Raw genomic sequence first — 12,275 nt, forward strand, 5'->3', positions numbered from 1 at the left:
GGTAAATATCAGTCACACAGCCTACATATACACTTTGTGTGGCACAAACTGTTGCTCATGTCATACCCACAGTGCATGGTTGAAGGGTGAAGAAAAGTCCCTATGCTATGGGTTACTTCACCTATTGGCTTTCTGATGTGGTAGCAGTTTATTTTTTGTGTGAACGTCCTTCTGTTGCACTCTCAGGGTGCTGACTGCTCTCCCTTGAGGCATCCGATGGTGTTCCCTGTCTCACACTACACTGTCTGGGTTCGGCAATTGGTGGGGGGATGCTGCTAGGCTTGAGAGCTCCTCCCTGTACCCTGAGCCCAGGAGACCTGTGCCGTCTATGGTAGCTGTCTGCAGCTGGTCTATTGCACTCGTCACCTGCACCAACCCTTTCACCACATCCTGGCTGCAATGTGCCATTTCGACCTGCATGGTCACTGTGCGGCATGACAGCATGGAAGTGGCATTGGACAAGCAGTCGAACGCCTTGCTATGAGTGTCCAGACGGGTGTAGAGACGTTGTTTCCCCCTGTGTCTGGATGCCTGGTCTCGTTTCATGGTGGCACAGAGTTCTTTTATAGCTCCCGTCATTTACCTGATTCTGTCCACACAGGCCTTATGTCCCTAATCTATTTTAACATTCAGCTCTCTGATGCCCTCCTTCATGTCAGTCAGGTTATGGTTCACAGACACCAACTGCCTGTGTATTGACTTCATGCTTCTTGTTTGCAGGCGCTGTACGTTCACCATGGTGCCTTCCAGGCTGGAAAACACCGTAGGATCCTCTGTAGCATCTGCGCTGGTGTGTGCCCTCTGCCTGCGTCTCCTGCATGTTTCTTCTGTATGGTGCACGGGGGCTGATCATGGACCTGTTGTGCACGCTGTTCCTGCTCTGGCTGGGCCTCATTCCCTATGGACTCTGGTTCTCCCTCTAACAATGGGAGTGGAGGCACAATCTGATGGTGTCTCCGTGGGACAGGTGTTAGCAGTCTTGTCTGCTCTTTGTTCTCTTGCCCTACCTGGTCCTCTGTGTGTGCTGCCTACTCGGCTTTAGTGCAGTTTCTGGTTCAACTGAAAATGAAAAGGCACTTTTTATTTTGTGTTCAGTTTCACATTGTTTACTGAATAAAACTTTCTGAATTTAGGTTAGCTAAGTACTATCTAGCATTTTGTCCTGTACTAATTTCCTTCAACTGATTCTACATTGCTGTTTCGCATTACTCCACTGTATTATCTGTGTGACTACATATCCCATGATGCATTGCTGGGTCTGCTGGATACTGGAGTGGAGTTGCATTGTTACTTTGTATTTGGGGCATTCCTGAGTGTGTGATTAAGTTGGTAATGTGTCAGGTATAATTCAGCATGCATCTTACCTTGTCTGTTGTTGGGAGTGTCGGAGCTGTCAGCCACACTACTGATACTTTCAGGCTGTAGGGTGGACTCCACCAACTCCTCAAGGGGCGTGGATTCTGTGTCTGTGGATGTACCCCGCCAGTCTTAGCGCCTCTGCAAGCCTGGTTGCCACCTTGTCCTTGGACCTGGAGCGCATGGCATACCAGCTCTTGCGTAGGTCAGGGATGGAGCGCTGGGTTACACTGATAGCATCCACCTTTGCCTGTATGTCCAGCCATATTTTTCTTTTCTGTGATTCTGGCACATGAAGGGATTTTTTCCCAAACAGCAACTTCTGGCTATGGACCATCTCTTCAATCAGTACCTCCTGCTCCCTCTCACTGAATTTGTGCTTCCTTTTCCTCCCAGCCTCCTCCTTATCCTTCTCCTGTGGATCCATTTGGCTTTGGTGGTGTTGCAGTCCAAAGTGGTATGCTTCTCCTCCCAGCCTCTCACACAGCCTCAGGCAATCAAGAACAGCATGGGCAGTCACACTTCCTGGGTGTGATGTCATCAAGCTGCACCTGAATAGCAGATTCACTAAAATTGCGATTTCTTATTTGCAAATTCTCAAATAAGGAATTGCTAATATGGAGTACGCACAGGAATTTTTGGGAAATTGTATTTACATTGCGGTTTGCGATTCTCAAATTGCAATTCGCAAAAAATTGCAAATTCAGAATCGCGAATAGCTTTTTTGATACATTTGCCCCTGAGAGTAGAGACACATTAAATTCGGCCCAGGAGACATAAAGTTGCTGGCAGTCTGCTATTTGCGCCTCTTCACCGGACTGTTGAATATGCGATCTAGTATGGTGAGGTTCACCAGCCAGTGCTGATGAGTCGCAGAGGCAACAGCCTGGACTGGAGATGGCTGCGTATAAGCATTGAATATATTATAATCAGAGACAGTTTGCAATACATATATTTGAATTTGGGGGGAAGGGGTCTAGTCTTGTTAGTTCACATCCCCTCCGAAATAGGGATAAGTGGGCGAAGGGCACTCTGCAATGTTGTGGAGGTGGGTAGTTTGAGGTCCGTCTTGCAGGGAGGCAGGATGGGAGTTGATTGGGGCAAATTTCAGGAAGTTAACTGTTGTTCACAAGTGTTATAGCGATTATTCTTGCATCACTCCACAAAATAGCTACTGAATCCTGTTTGTGTTGTCCAGTATATACACGCTGCTGCCTACAGACACATCCTTATCAAGTGTAAGTGTACACATGGGGGGGTTCCGACGGCACCGAGCCTTGAAGGTGGGGGAAATAAGGAGCACATAACGCCACCAGAATGATAATGGCTAATACCCCCGGAAACATATGACTTGAGGCAACGTTAACCCTCCTCTCCTGGAATGTTAATGGGCTGGGAGATAGGATCAAGAGTGGGATAGTACTACAACATATTAAAAGACAAGCAGCAGACATGATTCTGTTGCAAGAGACTCATCTTCTTAGTAACACCTGCAAGGCACTCAATAGATTGGGATACAAACTGGTCGCACATGCGAGATTCACTACTGGATCCTGAGGGGTGGGGATACTCATGAAGAGAAACCTCCCATTTGTGATATCTCAGATACATACAGATAACTACAGATGATTTGCTGGGGTATCAGGGTCCTGGGAGGGCAGGACCATGAATGTTTTTTCAGTGCATATAAGCCCTACTCTACATAAATTGGCTTTGCCGGACCTGAGCAATATGATTTTCATATTACCAGAAGGTGAAATTATAGTGGGTGGTGATTTCAACAAGACGATTTGCGACCAAGCTGACAGATACCCCCGAGAGGCACCGCACGCACACAAAACACATTGGCAGAATTTGGGGTAGCACTGGGATTGACGGATATATAGCAGGCAACGCACGCACAGCTCCAATATACATATTACTTGGCTGCTCACAAAAGCCACACCAGTATTGATTGTATTTTGACTTTAGCTGACACCGCATTCCACATCTCTGAGGTTAAAAACCTGGCTAGAGGCATCTTCGACCATGCTTCCATAAAGGCTCGATACACACTAAATACCACCCCTACCCGCAAGACACTTACCATGAATCCACGGTGCCTTCTGAACCCCCACATCAAAGACGTCCTGATCCAAGACACAGAACACTACTTCGCTGAGGATTTATGGTCAGTTTAGTTGGCGCAAATATTATGGGAGGCCTATAAGGCAGTAATCAAGGGTGGGGCGCTGTCACTCTCAGTTGGTCACAGGAAAGAGAGGGATAGACAAATGATCAAATTGGAGCAGGACATCCTAAGACGGAAGTGCACATTGGGGGCAGCCGGGATAAGACAGAGAATCACATCTTGGAACTCAAAAGAAAGGAATATAGAGACCTGGCCACTGATACAGCTAAGGATAGACATTGTGTCATGATATGTAAAGTGTTCGATCAGGGAGACAGGGCTAGTAGACTCCTAGCATGGTTGGATAGAAAGGAAAGGGCAGACTGGTGGATAAGACTATTACACGATCGGAACCGGACCTGTTTGTGTGACCCACAACACATAGCAGAGGTCTTTGTAGATTACTATACTCAACTTTACTCATCTGCAACAGCAGACACTATTGATGACATACAGGAGAAAACCACCGATATTCAAATCCCAGTATTGATCCCTGAAGACCTGCAATCACTGGAAGGGGACATTACGGTGGAAGAAACAACAACTGCCATACTCAATATACAATCTGGTAAAGCAGGGGGCCCTAATGCCCTCCCTTTTGAACTCCTTAAAGTTACAGTGACGAAGGTGGTTCCTTATCTTCTTGAAATGTACCTTGAGAGCAAGTCCATTGGCACACTCCCTAAATACCAGAGATTGGCATCTATAGTGGTTATACGTAATCCAGGGAAATTGGCAGAAGATTTGGCCTCATACCGACCAATATCTCTATTAAATGTAGAAGCCAAATTCTAGCAAAAGTACTGGCTGAGAGGCTACTCTCGGTTATTACAAAATTGGTCCACCTGGACCAATCTGGGTTCATGCCTGGCCGCAACACGGCTATGAATTTGCGCCACCTAAATGGTATACTTGCCAGGGAACACACCGTTAGGGAGGGGGTGGCAATACTTTCTTTAGATGCACGTATGGCCTTTGATACTGTGGAGTGGCCATATATGTTCACAGTGCTCGGGCGGATGGGCCTGGGTAAGGAATATCTCGACTAGGTGAAACTTCTGTATGCTGAACCATGCTGAACCACTTGGTCAGGTGGTAGCAAATGGACATATGTCCTCCACGTTCACTGTGCCGTGGAATGAGACAGGGTTGCCCGGTGTCTCCTCTGATATTTGCTCTCATCCTACAACCCCTCACGTGTTGGAAACGTCAAGACCCCTTGGTCCATGGGCAGAAGTGGGCAAACGAGTCGGAGGACAGCATCTCACACCATGCAGATGATATCCTTCTTTACGTCGCCACCCCAGGTGCCTCAATTCGCAGAGTCCTTCAAATCTGCACTAACTATGGCAAATACTCTGGTTACAATATAAATTGGTCTAAGTCGATACTATATATGCTACATGGGCCTGCACCAGTCCTTCCAGCCACCTGTGAAATCACGATTTTGGAGGATGGATTCAAATATCTAGGGATATTTGTAACAGCCGACCGGTTGCTCTTTTACGAACGGAACCTCCTAGGCCCGTTGACTCGCTTACAAAGCGATGTGCGACATTGGCGCGCACTGCCAGTGTCACAACTAAGACATGCCGCTTTCTACAAAATTATGGCCCTCCCCCGGCTCTTATATGCATTACCAAATACCCCATATGGCATTCCTGATGCATATTTTAAATCAATTGAAGAAGAAATTAGAAATCTGCTCTGGGACAGGAAGCCTCTGCGTATCTCTAGACCCAAAATTGTCCACGGGGGGTATGATGGGGGAATTGCCTTTCGAGGCATCCGATGTTATTACTGGGCCGCCCACCTGTCAATCATAAATAAATGGGTATATGGACCACAACAGGACCCAGCATGTCGAATGGATAAATGGCTGATGGGACATGGAGGGTACAGAGAAGCACTGTACACAAAATCAAATGGGCCCACTGCTCTTACTGTTGCCATATGGCACACCACCTCTGCTAAATTGGGCTGGAAAAATAAATTGACACAAATGACACCACTATGGCATGTGGACATACTGGGCAATTTAAGTCGATGTAGTGGGGTTGATAAATGGGATACCATTGGCATATCACAAGTTAGTGACTTAATAAAGAAGGCTAAAATACTGACCTTCCCCGAACTACAAATAGAGTATAAATTATCCATGACTGAAACCTTCCGATATTTACAAATACATCATGCCCTACTAGAAGCAACTAAAGATTTGAATGGGATCCCCAGAGGCCACTCCACTGGAGTACAGATTATTGGCAGATCCCATGCTGAACAAGGCAATCTCCCTTACGCATCGTCAGATAATTAATAACTTACCATACCCGATGACTCACCTATATTCATGTTGGCAGACTGACGTTGGAGATTTTGAGGATGAGGACGGGCGTGATGCGTTATCGTCCTCGCGCAAAGTGGCTATACCGGCAAGACTGCGTTTGATCTAATTAAACTTTTTACATCGCATGTATATTGCATGTGGGGCACTTGTCAAAATGGGCTTTAGTGACTCAACAGACTGTAGAAGGTGGTGCAGAGAGGTGGGTACATTTTAACACATACTCTAGGAATGTCCTTTGATACAGAGTTACTGGGAGGCAGTTAACCGCATTGTGAACGAGGTGAGTGGCAATGCTCTAACATTATCGCCTAAGACATGCCTCCTAAACATTTGGAATGCTACTGACCTCAACCGTATGGATCAAATGTGGGCGGCCAATGGTTTCACAATTGCAAAGTGTAACATCGCTTGCAAATGGGGCGCACCAGACACAACAACGATTGCAAACTGGAAACGAGATGTTGATTGGTGCATATTGGCGGAACATGCAGTCTACACGAATAGATGCTGCCCCAAAAAATTGAATACGATATGGGGGAAATGGAATGCATATCGAGGTGACATTTGTCCCTCCCCCTCCGAGCACAGGCAGGAGTCGGATTGGTTAAATATGTGAAAATCTTGGAATGAAGGGAAAGGGTACAGGACATGGGTGGGATATTAAGTATTGGATTGTAATCTTCTGTAATTGATTGGAATGTGATGCACAAATTGTATTGTATCGACAGGTTTTTACAATAATAAAAAGTGTTTGAAAAAAAATAAATGAAGATTTATATGGGAGTTTGATAAAGAGTATCACAGTGACGTGAAAAAAAAAATATTGGATGAACTGTATCTGGCAGACGGTATGTGATTAAGATGTTAGTACTGTTGACCATGAACAATGCTATTAAAAATGACAATGTTTTAAACATCCAAGCATCATGTGCAGAACAGACAGATCTATATTATTTGCATTCTGGGAACTGTAGTACTTTTAGTCAGATTAATAAACAGAAGTAGTGTAGTCATGAATAAAAAAGAAAATGTGCTGCACCTGTATAGAAATGATAAAATAGTAATTCTTGTTAGGTATGTATTTGGAAGTGTTTGTCAATGTGGTCTTTAACTTATATGATCAGTTTGCATGTGTTTAGAGAGTGAGGTATGATTTTTCTTGCTGCAGATAGTTATATGTAAGATTAGACGCTTGAGTTTACTTAAGGATGTAGAGGACTATATATTTTAGGAAAGATGGCCTGAAGGTGTATATCTATTATGAAATCACATATATTTTTACATAGTGATCTATTTTCTTTAAGGCTGTTGAGGGTGGTGCATTTCTGTAAATGTGCTCTGTTTAAAATTGAGGAGGTTAATAGTGCAGAATATCTCATTAAAGTTATTGGGCTAGCTTCACTTGGTGTGTAACTTTTCTTTGAAAAATAATTAATATATGTTTTAAAGACACAACAAATATTTGAAAAATTATGTAGGTATGCCATCAAGAAAAGGTGTTGTGCTTTGAAAAAGTGAGAATTGTTGTTTTCAGTTTTAGAAACTTACTGATGCATGTTCCAGCTGAGTAAGTGAGCAATGTATGCTCCTAGAGAGCCATGAATCCAATTTTTAAAATCGAGACACCGTCAATCCCCACGCTACCTACTGCCCAAAGTCTACAAGAAGCCGACGAACCCACCAGGACGCCCCATTGTTTCACCAAAAAATAGTGTTTTTGAGAATACTTCTAGGTCTGTGGACCACTTCCTGGCACCTTTTGTACATAATTTAGACTCATACATTAGAGACACAAAAGATTTTATCCAGAAAACCAATGACTTATGCTGGAAAGGAGAATGTTGGCTAATGTTTGGATGTGGAAAGTCTATATACGAGCCTAAGACATCAGGATGGTATGAATGCCTGCAAACATTTTCATAGGATGAAAAGTGCTACGACTCTATTACACACACAGATGATCATGGAAATTATTGAGACATGCTTGAAGGACTACATTTTTCTCTTCAAAAACACGCTATATAAACAGATACAGGGAACGGCCATGGGGACCTGCTTCGCCCCCAGCTATGTGAATCTTCTGGTGGGCTGGTGGGAGGAGCAGGTCCTGTGGAACCGTGATCATAACAAGTACATTGATGAAATCAGTGTGTGGCTCAGGTACATAGATGATGTCTTCCTCGCTTGGGATGGGAGCGAAGAGGACTTGAATGATTTTCTGACATCCATAAATAACAATGAAGTTAATCTGAGATTCACTATGACTTACAGCAAAAACACAGTAGATGTTCTGGATTTAAGGGGGACTCTCAAAGAAGGTACCTTACAAACTGAACTTTTCAGGAAAAGTACTACTGGACATTCCATACTCCATGCGGATGGCTGTCATCCACCTAGCTTTCCCTGGAGTATCCCATTCAGTGAGTTTCTTAGAGAAAAAAAAAAATCAACTATGAGGAAAGCTATAGAAACACTAACGGGAAATGACTGGTCGCCTCACTGCAAGGAAATATCCCAATAAGAGTCTAAACAGAGCAAGTACAAGAGCAGATGAGAAAACAAGGGAGTGTCTTTTGCAAGAAAAACCACAGACAACACAAGATCCTGAGAATGCACCAATTAGGTTTATTATGAAATACATGAGCCAGGAAAACAACTTACATAGAATTCTACAGAGTAGGTGAGCAATACTTACACGTGACACTAATTTGAAACCCAAAATAGGGAAAACACCCAATGTCACCTTTCAAAGAAATCTTTTGTTAAGGGACATGTTAGTACATAGTCATCTGAAAAGTAATACCCAAACATGGTTACAACAAAGTCGAGGGTTTAAAAAGTGTGGACACTAAAGCATGCAAACACAGCAGTAATATCTAGGAAGTGTATCTGGATAAAATTAGGAAGAAACAGTGCATTACCAAACTGATTACGTGCAAGACAGACTACGTAGTATATGTTATCACCTGTCATTGTGACAGGTAGTACATAGGATCTACGATGTTTCCTGTACAGAAACGAATATTGGAACATTGGCGAGGAATCTCTAACTCAGACATTAGTTACAGTACAGCACGACACTTCAGGGAATATCATGAGAGAGAATGGACCAAAGCCAAGTTTCTGGGATTGGATACAGTCACAAAACACCCTGGGGGAGGCAACAGAATCACTGCATTACACAGAATGGAGCCTAAGTACATACTGAAGGCAGGTAGCCTTGCCCCGTTTTGGATGAACCTGGATGAAGAGTTATACACACACCTTTGACCTTGATGCTCCGACTCCTCTTTTTAGCCCAGAATGTTTTATTTTTATTGAACATGTATGAATCTGAATAATATTTGTCTTTCCTTCCTTGTTTTTCCCTTTTTTTATTGTTTGATTGCATTGAATTGTACCATTGTTCGAACATTAATCTTTAGGACCGCTTGCATATGTGTAGCAAAATTTTGTTTAGTAATGGTCAAAATGATGATGTGTTAGATAACTGTATCTCTATCTCTGTTACAGATGGAAAGGGAGTCTCCAAGCAAATTATGCTGGAATTATCTCTGGGAGAGCAGAAGGCGATCCCCATGTGGCAACACCTTTTGATTTTCATATCTAGTAACCTACAACAGAGAGTCGAATTGGGTACTACACCCGTGAGTGCATAGTTGCTCAGACCATATAAAATGTTTTTTTGGCCATAACATACATTAATTGATAATTAAATCATGAGTGGAGTAGTGTGAGATGGTCATACAAAGATGACGACTTCGCCACCCAAGAATCATGTTTATATGATTTTTCTCCTAGAATCACTAAATTTCAAATACACAGAAGCATGGTCCGATATTTATAAGGTCTAAAAACTAATTGTTTCCTGAAATTATTGATAAAGATTTGTTGAAAATGGGAACATTCAGGGTATGCATAGTAATTTGTTTATGTTGCTCTAAAACACGTCAGGATCACGTTGTATTTAAGGAAGCCAAGTGAAAAATACAGGTCATGTGATAAAGAACGAAAGTTCCAAATGTGTCTGTTTCTTTGCCGATAATAAACTTGTGTTATTGAAACTGCGTTGGTGTGGATGTTTCATGCTGGCTCCGACGGATGTCCAAAACCAGAATTGCAGGATTGCATTTGGATTATATATATATATATTCACTGAAAAAAACATAGGTTTTACAGACGTTATAGTTAGGAATTAGCATTTAATAAACGTTAGAAATTCACTGAAAAAAACATAGTTTTCAGGGACGTTATAGTTAGTTGGACATTTGACTCATATAAAACCAGAGAAATTTGCCCGTTCAACAGGCATATGCATCAATGTAAAAACCAGTCGCAAACGGGCAGATTCTCAGAATCAACCCCTTTGCGACCGGTATTTTTGCATTTGGGATGACGTCACATATTACTTCACTCATGAAATGGTCAGTGACATCACTGATGACATCTCAAATGACATCACTGATGACATCATCCAGTGAATGTGTGTTTCTGTAAAGTTTAAATATTTTTCATATATATCTATGCCAAGGTGTATTGAAGAATGAGTGGATTTACAAGTGCCTGAATGGCTTATTTAGTAGGTGCGTGACTGACTGTATAAGTGAGTGAGTGGGCATATGTCACTGAATGTATTGGTTAGTGATTGAACTGTGTGAAAGTCTGTATTAGTGTCTCAGTTGGTTTATAAGCAGCTGCATGGGTTGGTGAGTAGCTACATGAATGTCTATATGATTTATTGATTTGTTGTATGAGTATCTGTATGAGTGCCTGAGTGTCTGTGTGGGTGGGTGGGGGTGTGTGACTCTGTGCATACATGTCTGAGTGGGTGATTCACTGGTTGTATGGATTCAAAAGTACATCTGGGAAGGGCAGTATGGGTGAGTTAGTGTGTGTATGGGTGTGTTGGTGAGTGAATGAATGTCTCACTGGTATATGTGTGAGTAACTACATATGTTTTAAGGCAGTATATGTGAGTGTTGGAGAATATAAATGACTATACGTGAGAGTAAGTTATTTGAAGAGTGGGTGTATAACAGAGTGTCTGCTTGTATCAGTGATTGTATAAGACAGTAAGTATGTGTTAGTACCTGCATATGTAGTGTGTTTATAAATAATGCAGTTGGTGTGTATAACTGTATACATGAGTAAATGGGTATGTGATTAATTCTTTGCATGACTGACTAGGTGTGTGAGTAACTATGGATGAGTGGCGGACTGTGACTGTATGTATAGGTGTATGAGTGCATATTATAGTACTGTATTGATGAGTAACTGCATGTATAAGTGAGTGGATGTGACTCTAGACCTAGGAAATAGTGGATGGTATGAAGTATCTGGCATTGTTGTGTGTATTGTTTGAAAAATAGTAGTCTGTATTTTAGAGTGCGTGTATCAATGTTTATATTAGGCCATCAGTATTTGCATCAGATTATCACGTGGATGATCTCATCAGTGATGTCATCAGTGATGTCATTTGAGATGTCATCAGTAATGTCATGAGTGATGTCACTGACCATGTCATGAGTGATGTAATATGTGATGTCATCACCAGTGCATTGTGGGCATGTGAGTTATAGCCAGCTCAACTAACTATAGCAGGGTAATTTCTCTGGTTTTATATGAGCCAAATGTCCAACAAACTATAACGTCCCTGAAACCTATGGTTTTGTCAGTGTATTTCTAAGGTTTTTGAAATGCTAATTCCTAACTGTAACGTCTGTAAAACCCATGTTTTTTTTCAGTGAATTTCAAAGGTGTTTTAAATGCTAATTCCTAATTATAACGTCTGTAAAACCGATGGTTTGTTCAGTAAATTTCGAAAGTTTTTCAAATGTTAATTTCATCTTTTAATATTTATAAAACCTATAGTTTTTCTATTTTTATGTACTATTTTGGAACTCTATTATCCTTTTTTTAAATTAATTTTATATGTAACGTTTTAGACCTTTTTTTTTTTAGAATTCTGAAGTCCCGTACCGGTAGTGTACCAAGCTCCATCAGCTCGCAAATCCTATCTGCCATATTGCTAAACTCGTAAAGGATGCGTATTTCATATCTGACGGGTTCGTAGCACCGTGTCCCACGTAACATCATATACGTATGTGGTCGTGCCAGTGCTACTTTGGTATGCGACGGGTACGCAGTACCAAGCCGCGCCTTACGTCATGTACGTATGGGGTCGCACCCGCTGCACGTTGCGTATGCGACGAGTGCACGCTGCCAGGCCCTGTGTTACGTTATAAACATATGGTGTTGCACTGGGTACGCCATTCCATCATTTTTTTTTGTCTCAAATCTATATCTAAATAAGTTTAAAGTGTATAAGAGAACAAGCGATAATCTCAAATATTTTAAACATTCATATATTTCTAACTGTAATAAACATATTATGGTAAATAT

The 12,275-nt window shown here is 42.1% G+C and overlaps 1 long non-coding RNA gene across 1 annotated transcript in view; it reads left to right on the plus strand.

The window, feature by feature from the left end:
- Window positions 1–9,515, plus strand: part of LOC146831144 (uncharacterized) — a 64,059-nt gene extending 54,544 nt beyond the window's left edge. The window contains exon 3 of the long non-coding RNA XR_014961240.1: window positions 9,387–9,515. This is a non-coding gene — a long non-coding RNA (uncharacterized LOC146831144). The remainder of the gene's footprint in view (window positions 1–9,386) is intronic.
- The last annotated feature ends 2,760 nt before the right edge of the window (window positions 9,516–12,275 follow it).

The sequence above is a fragment of the Triturus cristatus genome, chromosome 5_1, assembly GCF_964204655.1.
Source record: "Triturus cristatus chromosome 5_1, aTriCri1.1, whole genome shotgun sequence".
Taxonomy (NCBI): Eukaryota; Metazoa; Chordata; class Amphibia; order Caudata; family Salamandridae; genus Triturus; species Triturus cristatus.